General features: G+C 40.2%; 1 protein-coding gene across 2 annotated transcripts in view; it reads right to left on the bottom strand.

Moving 5' to 3' along the window:
- Positions 1-6,642: 6,642 nt before the first annotated feature.
- The window catches only part of pspc1.L (paraspeckle component 1 L homeolog), a 71,057-nt gene continuing 63,912 nt past the window's right edge, over positions 6,643-13,787 (bottom strand). For both annotated transcript variants that reach the window (XR_005965519.1, XR_005965520.1), the window contains 3 exons: positions 12,380-12,483; positions 8,305-8,411; positions 6,643-6,825 (listed from right to left, as the gene is read on the bottom strand). The gene's annotated coding sequence lies outside the window, so the exon portion shown is untranslated. The remainder of the gene's footprint in view (positions 6,826-8,304; positions 8,412-12,379; positions 12,484-13,787) is intronic.

Below are 13,787 nucleotides of genomic sequence, written 5' to 3'. Positions count from 1 at the left end.
GCAACCAATCAGTGGTTAGCATTTTAAAGATAGCTGAAATTAAAACAATGAATGCAACAATTTGGTTGTCATGGGTTACTGCCTGGGCAAATATTCCCAGTTTTGATTACCTCCACTATGTCTTGTGCTTCTGTACCAGCCAAAGGCAACCACAGCCCTTTAGCAGTAAATATCTGTGTCTCCAAAGATGCCCCAGTAGCTCCTCATATTCTTTTCTGCTGATTCACTGCACATGCTCTGTGCTGCTGTCACTTACTGAGCTTAGGGACCCACTCACAATATACAGTACACATAGAATAGAAATGTCACAATATAAAGCTGATTAGTAATTAATACAGATAATTACTACATGGCAGCACAGAAACCAGTGCAATTAGCATCAGAATTTAATAATCAGCCCTGTAGCATCAGCTTATATTACAGGGGAACCTCGTTTTCTGCTGGATAATTAGTGACGAGCCCTAAGCTTAGCTTCTCAACAGCTGCTCAGAGCCCACTGAGCATGTGAGTGTCACAGACACTTTCCAAGATGGTGACCCCCTGTGACAAGTTTGAAGTCCTGGATCATTGCTGATATTGACAAGCTGAAACTTTAGGCTGCTTCAGTATATAAAATGATATTTCTAGTAGGGATGGGTGAATTTGACCTGTTTTGTTTTGCCAAAAATCCACCGCTGGTGAAATGTAGCCAACACCCATTAAAGTCTATGGGCATCCAAAAAATTTGACGCACAGCGAAATGTTTTTGACGTGCGTCTTTTTATTTTGATGCACGCAATACAAGTCTATGGGCGTCGTTTTTTCGGCAAAACAAGGCGAAAAAATTCGCCCATCCCTAATTTCGAAGGTTTAATTGTCCTTTAAAAAGATGCAGAAGAACCAAGACGTAAGTGTTTTGGGCTCTTATGCCCTTAAATAACAAGTGCATTTCATCAGAACAATAGGAATGTAGCAATGTGTCCCTGGTAGATAAATGAGACTAGCACTTAGGGAATGACAAGCTAGCGCTCCCTCTGCCTAATGAATATTTGAAGTACAGTTTCCACTTGTGTGCAGTTATACAGAGGAAATCTGAGATCTGCCTGAAATACTCAAAAGCGATGTCTTGAAACCGATCACCGCACACAATCGACCTAATTAATATTTATTAGGTGGAGGGAATGCTAGTTTGCCCTTTAAAAGGGATGTAAAGTCATCCAAATAAGTTAAGGCAGTGCTGTCCAACTTCTGTGTTACCGAGGGCTGGAATTATTCTGGGCTACATATTGGAGGGCCGATAATGGAAGCCACACCCATCACACCCATGTTACCACAAGACAAAGTCCACATTAATGGTAAAAACACACCAAAAAAAAAAAACAAGTGGTGCTCATTACAGGGATATCACGTATCACTCATATGTGAAAAAAGCTGTCATATTAAGACATACCCTTAAATCCATACGCCTCCTCCTCCCCTGTGTATAATACAGTACCCCAGCATATGATTAAACACCTTAGGGGCCACTAACAATAATTTTCAAACGCTAACAAACCCCCAGAACAAATACCAAAGTATGACACACAGGGAGGGAAGGCAGAACAGAGCAGGAGACAGGAATCAGGAGCAGTCTAATATGTACTACATACAGTGTGAACAGGTGAACAATGTGGGCAGTTTCAGTCTGGGTCTCAGGTAGAACAGTCAGGATTTTAGGACATAAACAATAGAGGTGTCACAAGTGTGAACAATACAGGGGGATCACAGGTGTGATACAGGGGATTACAGTGTGAATTTGAGGATTAAACAATGCAGGGTGCAGTTTATCTCTACAGTGATACCTTTTAAATTTTACATATGGTAAACAGATACATGCGTCCCGCGGGCCACCAGTTGGACAGCCCTGATTTAAGGGATTCTGATAGAATCCCTAAAAACAAGTACATTTCCAATCTACACCCATTTTTTTCTTACAGTTATAAAGATGAGAAATCCAGTTTCTTGAGCATAACAGGCAGCCTTACCTAAACTATTGAGCAGAGAATACACAGCAATAAGTATTCCTGCTTCCCATTGGTTCCTGCTGCACATGGAGTAACGTGTAAATACAGACCAATCGGATCACAGCAGTATAGAAGCAGGAGCTGCATGAGGCTGTTTGTGGCAAGGAAGGAAACCAGAACATTTATCTTTACAGAGCAAAGCAAAGAAAAAAAACAAAACTATATATGCATATTGGATAGGTACTTGTTTTTAGGGATTCTAACTAGGGATTCACTGAAATTCGGTTCGGGATTCGGCCAAATCCAAGTGCCTGGTCAAACAGAATCCAAAAAATCATGCAAGTCAAAAACATTTTAGCTGCACGCACGGTTCTTTTTCCCTCCCTAATGTACATATGCAAATTAGGTTTCCGATTTATTAGTCCTTCCCTGAATCCTTGCGGAGAGTCTTGTGCGCTGCTTTCAGTTCATCAGCCTGTGTACACTGGCTGCGAGTAAAAAGACTGCGTGCTTAAAGGGAACAGGATTTCAGAGCTCACTGACAAATGGAAGCAAATATGGTGTCCCTGTCTGTGACTGCTGTACCTCGTGTGCCTAAAGCGGATTTCTGCCCTGTAACAAACATCTTACAAGAAACACATTAGGGGCAAATTCACTAAGCGCCGAAGCGCCGAACGCTAGCGTCAATTCGATAGCGTTGGGCATTTTCGTTACTTCGCAAATTCAATAACGAACTCTGGCGTAAATTCGCTAGTGTTACTTCGCACCCTTACGCCTGGCGAATTTTCGCAACGGACGTAACTACGCAAATTCACTAACGCGCGCAGTGTACTGAACGCTACCTTTTACGCTAGACTTCCTTCGCCACCTCAGACCTGGCGAAGCGCAATAGAGTAGATAGGGATTGCTTCAAAAAAAGTTAAAATTTTTTCTAAGTCCCAAAAAACGCTGGCGTTTTTTCTCCATTATGGGTGATAGGCTGAAAAAGATCGAAAACATTTTTGGGGCTCCCCTCCTTCCCCCCTACATTTCCTGACTCATGGCAACTTAACTATACAGTGGGCACATGTGTAGGGCAAAATAACAATTTTATTTGATGTTTTGAAGGTTTCCCAGGCATTTGTAGTGATTCTACGTATTCCTCCATTGAAATTTGAATTTGGCGCCATATGCAAATTAACCATCGCTACCGTAACTTAGTTTCACTTAGCGAATCAACGCTAGCGCAACTTCGCAACCTTACGCTACCCCTGAGCGCAACTTCGGATTTTAGTGAATTTGCGAAGCTCTGGCAAAACTACGCGTGGCGAAGTGCAGCGAAGTTACGCCTGGCGCAACTACGAATCTTAGTGAATTTGCCCCATTGTACATATCCTGCTCCTGCAGCCACCACAGCACAACTGTCAGATTCTCTATTGAATGTAACATACCTCCCAACATTTTGGAAGTAAAAAGAGGGACAAACAATTTTTTCCCGCATGTAGCGCAGCAATTTTTTGACCACACCCCTTCCTGAGGCCACACCCCCTAATTACCATGTTAGTTTTACAAAATTTGGCAGGTTATGAAAGTTTGAAAATATTTCTCCTTATCTAAACTATTTTTGTGTCTCAAAATTGATACAAAGTATCTTATTTGCACCTGTTAGTTGTTCTGGGCTCTCTGCTAAAAGCCAATTAAGTGAGAAACTTTGTTTCTTTTTCTGGCTGTTCAGTGCAGAGAAAAGAGGGACTTTCCAGTACAAATGATGGACTGCGGGTTGAGCTGTCAAAAGAGGGACTGTCCCTCCGAAAAAGGGACAGTTGGGAGGTATGATGTAATACACAGCTGCCCTGCCAGTACCTTACATTGGATCAGTATGGATTCCTTCCCCTGCAGCCCAGTGATGTATCCACATTACTGCTCCCCTCCAGCATCTGCTGCAATAAAATGTCTACCCACAATGCCCTGCACGGATCTTTTTATCTCAACTTCTCCTCCAAATAACAGATCACACAGCTTCTCTATCAAACCATCTATTGGCCACAGCTTTTCTCTCACCCCATGTAATGGGCAATTTGCCTTGTAAAACCCAACTATCACTGCAGTTACTCACACGGCACCCACTGTAATGATCCTGAGACATTTCCTTAAAGGGGTGGTCCACCTTTAAGTTAACTTTTGGTATTTTATAGAAAGAGCAATTCTAATCACTTTTCAATTGGTCTTAATTTTTTATAGTTTTTTTCGTTTGCCATCTTCTTCTGAATCTTTCCAACTTTCCAATGGGGGTCACTGACCCCTGCTCTGTAAGGCTACATATTTATACTTATTACTACTTTATATATCACGCATATATTTATTCAGGTCTTCTATTTATATTCCAGTCTCTTGTTCAAAGCAAAGCATGGTCATTTGAACCCTAGCAACCAGATTGCAGAAATTGCAAACTAAAGAGCTGCTGAAAAAAAGATAAATAACTCAAAAACCACAAATAATAAAAAATGAAAACCAACCGCAAATAGTCTCAGAATATCACTCCCTACATCATACTGAAAGTTAATGTAAAGGTGAACAACTCCTTTAATAGAGCCTACCCCTAACTACATTGTTGGCCCCTTCCCACACAATGGGTACAGCCTTGAGCAGTATGTTTGTGCCAGTGTACTGTGTATTAAAGGGGCAGTTCACCTTTAAGTTAACTTTTAATATGTGATAGAATGTCCAATTTTTTTTTTTCAAAGCATATGTTTTTATTGAATTTCAACAAGGTAAGGGGGTAGGGGTACAAAATAAAAAAAGGAAGGGTGGGTGCAAAAAGAAACAATTTAAATTATATTAAACATATACAGTACTGCCTGTTGCATCATGTATCTTATAGCAATTACACTTCAAATAACCATTAAGAGCATTCAAGTGTCTTAAGAGAAACAGCTCTCTCTCCTTTTCAAGGATCCTGTTCTGGGTGTGAGTCTAACCAGGGGGACCATATTTTCTCAAACTTGGAAGGACATCCTCTCGCTTCATATGTCTATTTGACATTTACCAGAGACTTTCCTACTAGTGACAGCCATTGTTGTACTGTCGGAAGTTGGGGGGCCCCAATTTCAATACCAAAGCCTTTTTAGCATAGAATAGTACAGTTTTGATGAGTATTCTGGACCTGGTTAGGGGGAGTAGGTCTTCCACGATCCCTAGTAGGCAAATCTCAGGAGTACAGGCTCCGGGAAATGGCAATTGCTCATGCAAGTGGTTTATTGCATCAATCCAATACTTTGAGATCTGCGGGCATTCCCATATTAGGTGAGCGAATGTGGCTTCTGGTAGTTTACATTTAGGGCAGCGTGCTTCACTGGCTCTCCCAAATTTCTTAAGCTTGACAGGAGTAAGATAAAGCTGGTGTATGAGTTTAAATTGAATTAGTCGATCTTTGATAGATATTAAAAACCCATACAGGTCATCTGTGACCTCATCCCAATTGTCTGAGTCTAGTGAGGGAATCATGTTCTGCCATTTCTGCTGAGCTTTGAGGAATGGGGCCTGTAGGCAAGTGGTTAATGAATGGTAAAGCCTAGAAATCAGTTTCCCAACTTTGGGGTCCCATAGTATCTCTTCAAATTTTGGAGCATCGTATGTAATCTGGAGTGTAAGGAATTGAGCTCTAAAGGCCTCTCGAAGTTGCAGATATCGAAACCAGTGTATCGTTGGCTGAGCGGTTAGTTGTTTAAGTTGGTCCATAGTAGGGAACTTGGAGTCTACTAGCAGGTCACCTAGGGACCTAATGTGATTTTGCGGCCAGTAAAAGAAGTCCTGCAAAATTTGCAGGTGGGGCAGGTTTGAGTTTCTCCAGAGTGGTAAATGTGGAGATCGTAGGGGGGGGGCAGATATTTTGGAAAGTTTGCACGCCATTGTCCATGCCTTACAGGGAGTAGAGATGGTAGTAGGGAGCAAATCATAGTCACCTAGCCTCCTATAGGGGGCACTGCATATTGCCTTTAATAAACCCACTATGGCTCCCTGAAATGAGCCACTTGGGTTGTCTTCAGTGGGATGGAACCACGCGTGTATATGATATAGCTGCCCTGCTAAGTAGTAGAGATGCAGGTGAGGGAGACCAATACCACCCCTATCAGTGGGGGCTGTTAACGATTCCCACGAAATTCTAGGTGTTTTGTTAGCCCATAAGAACGGGATCAATACGGACATGACTCTTCTAAAGAATGAAAGTGGGATATACACTGGAGAGTTTAAAAAAGCATATAAGAATTTCTGTAAGTATATCATTTTGTATGTTTATCCGTCCCCACATGGTTACAGGAAGAATGTCCAATTCTTAGCAACTATGCTATTGGTCTTAATTTTTTTTTCAAAAATAGCTTTTGCATTCCTTGCTTTTAAAAGGGATGGGGGGGGTCACCGACTCTAGCAGCCCATAGATTGCTCTGAAAGACTACAATGTTATTTTTTTTTTTATTATTACTTACCGTTCTAGTCAGACCCTCTCCTTTTCATTCATAGACTAGTGGACTTGTATTCAACCCACTCCCGGGTTGCCAGGGTAATTTGGATCCTAGAAACCAGATACAGTGTCACGTTCATGTCATATAGTTTCACATTTAGGGGAAGTAGGAAAGGCAAGCTGTGGCTTATACCAGTGGAAGAAATGAGAAGGACACTCTCCTGGTAATAAACGAGTCAAACATTTTATTGAAGTTTTAAACTAGAAAAATATTTTTATAAAAAAGTTTAATTAAGTTAAAAGAAAACAAGTACAAATTTAAAACAGTTAAAAGTTCCATAAAATCAAGTAGAAATCATGTGACATCTGCAGGTCTCCGCTTCCAAATGTTCATGTACAGTATTTCTGAGCAAGAACAGAAAAGCGAGGGTTAATTCAGCTGCCGCAGGACAGTGTTATATGGATAATGCAGATAGAAAAGAAACGGTAGGATTCGGCCTTTTTCAGCAGGATTCGGATTCGACTGAATCCTTCTGCCTGGCCAAAACAAAATCTGAATTTGCAAATGCAAATTAGGGGCGGGGAGGGAAAACCTGTGACTTTTTCTCACGAAAAACGGAACGTTTTCCCCTTATCGCCCCTAATTTGCATATGCAAATTAGGATTCAAATTAGGTTTGGTATTTGCCCAAATCTTTCACGAAGGATTCGGGGGGGGTTCGGCTGAATCTAAAATAGTAGATTTGGTGCATCCCTAATCACATGATATTTATATTAAAGGGGTGGTGCACCTTTAGGTTAACTTTTAAAATGTTATAGAATGGCCAATTCTAAGCAACTTTTCAATTGGTCTTCATTATTTATAGTTTTGTAATTATTTGCCTTTTTTCTTCTGACTCTTTCCAACTTTCAACTGGGCGTCACTGACCCCATTTAAAAAAAAACAAATGCTCTGTAAGGCTACAAATGTATTGTTTTTGTTACTTTTTATTACTCCTCTTTCTATTCAGGCCTCTCCTATTTATATTCCAGTCTTATTCAAATCAATGCATGGTTGCTAGGGGAATTTGGACCCTAGCAACCAGATTGCGGAAATTGCAAACTGCAGAACTGCTGAATAAAAAGCTCAATAACTCAAAAACCACAAATAATAAAAAGTGAAAACCAATTGCAAATTGTCTCAGAATATCACTCCCTACGTCATACTAAAAGTTAATTTAACGTTGAACAACCCCTTAAATTGACGTTTTCTACTAGAACTCTCGTTATAACTGCCATTTTGTGGTGGTTGAGCTGATGCTACGTGTGATCTGGAAGCAGCAAATCTGTAGACACAATGGGGTGAATTATAAACACGTGGGAGAAAAACAGTAATAGTGCTGTTGCCAGTAGCAACCAGCCGTGCCTTTATTTTCTCACATGTTCAAAATGAATTGCTGTCTGGCAGCTGTGTATGTGCAATTTAGCAGTGATCAACCCAACTGCCCATATTACTGACATTGCAGTGATTACACAGGACACACAACTGCCGCTGGCCTCATTTTACCCTCCCACCTCCCTTTTACTCCAATAGGAAATGTCTCAGGGCTGATACTGATTGGGCAGTGCTGGGGCTGCTATGGGGACAATGACCAATCCTGCACCAACTGAGACACAGTCTTCCATTAACAAGTAGTGATAATAGTGATAGAGATATATATATATATATATATATATATATATATATATATATATATATATATATATATATATATATAAATATAGTTTCAGTAAAACTCACAAATGTTGAAGCAACTCGGGAGACTAAATGTAGTGATCAGCCAAGAGTCCAGCTGTCCCACATGTACCTCCATTTAATACCTGGTGATTCTCTTGTTCAACTTACCCAGCAGCACAAGCAACACTGTATGGAACATTCTGTCCTTCACTGACCAATAAACACAATATTTGCCTTTACTCCGAAAACAATCTCACTCAGAGGATTCCAGAAACCTGCAAAGATGAAAATGATGCAAAGATGAATTGAGTGTGGATTAAATGTATTTTAGTTTACCTGTACCTTTATATACCTTTATACACAAGAGCCATCAATATCCTGTAAATTATATCCTTATAAAACGGTGACTAGTGATGCCATCAGTTATAAATGGTGAGTAGTGATGTCACTTTTGTCACATGACTCCTAAAACTTGGGTATTATAATAAATAAAGTTCCCCCAGTTGCAAAATATGAGGATATTAGAAGTAATCTCGGAGTTCCATGAACTTTGGCCTCATGTATTTATATGGTCATGGAACGCCTCAGTGACTTATAATATTCTTATATTTTACAATAAGGGGTAATTTATTCACTATATATACCGATACTCCTATCAGCAGAAAACCCCACAGGGTTATTGCAGTGGGCACCACGGAGAGATCCTCTTCTTTTCTTTTTTCCCGCGGGTGCGCATGTGCAGTAGAGCGAAAACATAATTCTGCCTCTTTATAGGTCCCTGGTGAGGCCTCATCTGGAGTATGCAGTGCAGTTTTGGACTCCAGTCCTTAAGAGGGATATAAATGAGCTGGAGAGAGTGCAGAGACTAAGTGCAACTAAGCTGGTTAGGGGGATGGAAGACTTAAATTATGAGGGTAGACTGTCAAGGTTGGGGTTGTTTTCTTGTGAGGGGCCATAATTACACTTTACAAGTACATTAGAGGACATTATAGACAAATATCAGGGGACCTTTTTACCCATAAAGTGGATCACCGTACCAGAGGCCCCCCCTTTAGACTATAAGAAAAGAACTTTCATTTGAAGCAACGTAGGGGGTTCTTCACAGTCAGGACAGTGAGGTTGTGGAATGCACTGCCGGGTGATGTTCTGATGCTGATTCAGTTAATGACTATAAGAATGGCTTGGATGATTTTTTGGACAGACATAATATCAAAGGCTATTGTGATACTAAGCTCTATAGTTAGTATAGATATGGGTATATAGAATTTTAATTAAAAGTAGGGAGGGGTGTGTGTATGGTTGCTGGGTTTTCATTTGGAGGGGTTGAACTTGATGGACTTTGTCTTTTTTCTTTCAAAACTTTTTTTATCATCCATCAATATTGACAAACCATTTCAATTTTCCTTTATAAAATGTATTCGTTCTCCCACACAGAGGAGAATTATTACATTGCATGAAAACAAATTACATAAAGCTACATTGCCACATTGACATGTAAATAAACATAATGTAATATGCATATCAGGACTTTGTCTTTTTTCAACCCGATTTAACTAAGTAATGCGGAACTTACTTAAAAGTCAGCTATTTCATTCTACTGTGCATGTGTCTGCCCCGGGAAATTTGAAGAAAGAAGAAGCCGGAAGAGGATCGCTCCGTGGTGCTGTCATGTAAGTAAATAGAGTCACTTGGGGGTGCCTAACTTTTGGCACCACCAAGTATAAAATTACTTTCCTTCTCCTCTAGTCCCCTTGTGTAGTAACCTTAATAGTGTGTGCATAAGGCTCTACTGAGATATATATAGTGGATAAAGTAGTAAAATATAAGGATATTATAAGTTACCGAGGAGTTTCATTTAAAAACACGAGGCCGAAGGTCATGGAACTCCAAGGTAACTTCTAATATCCTCATATTTTGCAACTGGGGGCAAAAGTTTCAGTGAGTCATGTGACAGAAATGACATCAGAACTCACCGTTTATAAGGATATAATTTACAAGATATTCATGGCTTTTGTGTATTATAATATAATATACACATATCTACTTACATTTTCTACGAAATACAACATGTGCATGAGTATGAAAGCTCTATTTATCATGCAGCTGCAGGTCCCATTGCCTAATCATAAAGGGCCACTTACAACCACCAGTATCCAGTGAGTGATCGGGGTGCCGGCACCAAGTAGTGATTTGCTGGCAATGGCATTATAGAAGGACAGGCTCATATATGGCAACAGAAAGTAACGGGACACCGCTAAGCAGTGATAAGAGCAGATCACATCTTAAAGGAATTGTTCAGTACAAAAATAAAAACTAGGTAAATAGGCTGTGCAAAATAAAAAATGTTTCTAATGTAGTTATCTAAAAATGTAATGTATAAAGGCTGGAGTGACTGGATGTATAACATAATAGCCAGAACAATACTTCCTGCTTTTCAGCTCTCTTGGTTTCCACTGATTGGTTACCAGGCAGTAACCAATCAGTGACTTGGGGGGGGGGGACATGGGTCATATCTGTTGCTTTTGAATCTGAGCTGAATGCTGAGGATCAATTGCAAACTCACTGAACAGAAATGTACCATGTGGCCCCCCTTACAGTCGCTGACTGAGTTAGAGAGCTTAAAAGCAGGAAGTAGTGTTCTGGCTATTAGGTTACGACATCCAGTCACTACAGCTTTTATACATTACATTTATGGCTAACTATATTAGAAACATTTTAAATTTTGCACAGCCTATTAACCCTGTATTTATTTTTATACTGAACTGTTCCTTTAATAGACAAAAAATAGCAGCACACTGTTGAATTGCAAAAAGTGCTCAAGTGCATAATTTTTATTTTAGCCCACAGCACACAAAGGCCTTTGTATGCTGTGGGCTAAAATAAAAATTATGCACTTGAGCACTTTTTGCAATTCAACAGTGTGCTGCTATTTTTTGTCTATGGATTGATGTGACCCGAGGACTGGATCGGGCCTTGTACTTCAGCACCTGGCACCTCAATGGTGTTCGATTGAGGGGTGAGCGCTCCAAATTTTTTGGAACTGTTCCTTTAAGGCACCAATTAAAAGGCCATATTTTACATGACTATTGTGCACTAAATATGTAACATTTGCACTAATGCCAGGTTGAACTACCCATAAGGAATGGGGTGATCTCGTTGCTGACTATCCCATAAGTTGCCCCCTAGTGGCTAAGGTGGGAAGTGTTCCATCTACATGTAACTCCCAGCACTGTGAAAGGGATTTTGGGTAAAAATTTCTTTGCACGAGAAAAAAGTCTGATATGGTACAGGTATGGGATCAGTCATCCAGAACACTCAGGCTGGGGTTTTTTTTCCAGATAAGAGGTTTTTCCATTATTTGGACTGTCATGCCTTAATTCTACAAAAAATTATTTAAACATTAAATAAACCCCATAGGCAGGCATTGCCTCTAATAAGGATTAATTATATCTTATTTATATACAGTTTTTTTATTACATAAATCATTTTTTATAAAATTAGGAGTTATTTGAGTCTATGGGAGATGGTGATCTTATAATTCTGAGGTTTCTAGATAACAGATCCTATAAAATATGTAAGACCGGCTGAGCTATACGGCTCTATATCCTGCAGCTTCCAGTTCCGTTGTACTGCTACTGAAACACTGCTTTGCTGAAAATGCCCCTTTAAGGTGCAGTCCTTACGTCAGTTTGGGAACATCATTTCTAGTTACTTAGCAACCAGCAGTTATGGGAAATCACCACCGTCTCCCGAGAATGGCACGTGCAGACCTACAGGGACTGAATTATCAAAGCTCAAACTGGGAATCCCGCAATATTCCTGCCAATTTGATTGAGATCAATCACACCGGCCGCAGCCTACTAGACGGATTTAAACAAAATCAGTATTTATAAAGTCTTGTTCAGAATGACTGGTCTGAGATGGAAAATCCCATAGAAGACAATGGACAAGTTTCATTATTTCTCATTGTTTGCTTTAATAATAATAATAATAATAATAATAAGAAAGGTCTTCATTTTTACTTGATTGCCATCAAACGATTCATAATGACCAAAGACAAATGTGCCTCACACATTGTGACCCTACTTGTGCCTGTTTGTTTTGGTCTGAAGAGACAATGTCACTTCCATATTGGAGAGAGGGAGCAACAGAAAACCTAGAGCAATTGCAATGATGTTCAGGAAAGCTCTGTTGCCATTTATTCCTTCTAAGGGCAAAGGAGAGTTATTCATGAGTAACTTACCTGCAGAGAATGCGGAGAAGACTCCTAGCCAATAGGAAATGGAATCACGGGGCTTCCCAATCCAAATTGTTTTCAAATCAGTCACAGCTTCATATCATGTTGTTCTTCAATAAAAACAAATACAGCATGAAAAGAGGTAAATGATTTGTACATTAATGACTACGAAATGTCGCCTCTGCAGTAAACGTTGGGAGCTGTAGTTCTAGAGCAGCAGGTTGGACATCCCTATTCTGCAACAAGTACAACTGTTTAAGGTTGCAGCCAGTGAAAAAGGGCAAAAAAGATATTTGTACAATACAGTGAGTGAGGGTGACTTATTTCAGGCAGAATTTGTACAGATGTTCACTCTCCAGTCAGTTTAAAGGCGAACTAAACCCTAAAAGTGAATAAGGCTAAAAATGCCATCATTTATATACTGAACTTATTGCACCAGTCTAAAGTTTAAACTTCTCAATATCAGCAATGATCCAGGACTTTCGAACTTATCACAGGGGGTCACCATCTTGGAAAGTGTCTGTGACACTCACATGCTCAGTGGGCTCTGAGCAGCTGTTGAGAAGCTAAGCTTAGGGGTCGTCACTAATTATCCAGCAGAAAATGAGGTTGGTCTGTAATATAAGCTGATGCTACAGGGCTGATTATTAAATTCTGATGCTAATTGCACTGGTTTCTGTGCTGCCATGTAGTAATTATCTGTATTAATTACTAATCAGCCTTATATTGTGACATTTCTATTCTATGTGTACTGTATATTGTGAGTGGCTCCCTAAGCTCAGTAAGTGACAGCAGTACAGAACATGTGCAGTGAATCAGCAGAAAAGAAGATGGGGAGCTACTGGGGCATCTTTGGAGTCACAGATCTTTACTACTAAAGGGCTGTGGTTGCCTTGGGCTGGTACAGAAGCACAAAACATAATGTACAACATTTCTAGCTACTTCTTTAGTCAGGGTTTAGTTCTCCTTTAAGACAGGCAAAAATCCTCCATTGGGTTAACAGAGGGTTTCCTGAATATCAGCATTTGACTTTCTATAACAAAGAACCTGATTCAAATGTTCAGATGGGGGGGGGGCAGCAGCGACTCTAGAATGAAATTGACGTGGGGTTCCTATAGGACTGCACATTTAAGCAAGCCAAAATTGTGGTGCCAAAGCTCCAGATACAGCCTCCTTCAGACTTGTATTGAAATAACTTGCTGCCCACATGTCTCTGCAAATGTCGACAGACAAACACTGGCACAGGCAGGCAAATCCGAAGCAATTCAGTGGGTGGTGGTTTCAGGAGTCATGTTTTTGTGCTACATAAAAGTTGCAGTGGTTAGTGCATCCTTGTGCCATTGCCCTCAGTCATCTTACTCACTACTCATTAAATCATGTGCCATGAGCAGCAATGTAAGCTTGTTACAGAAAC

The sequence above is a fragment of the Xenopus laevis genome, chromosome 2L, assembly GCF_017654675.1.
Source record: "Xenopus laevis strain J_2021 chromosome 2L, Xenopus_laevis_v10.1, whole genome shotgun sequence".
Classification (NCBI taxonomy): Eukaryota; Metazoa; Chordata; class Amphibia; order Anura; family Pipidae; genus Xenopus; species Xenopus laevis.
The sequence above is the reverse complement of the archived record's forward strand: the minus strand, read 5'-3'. Positions and strand labels throughout refer to the sequence as shown.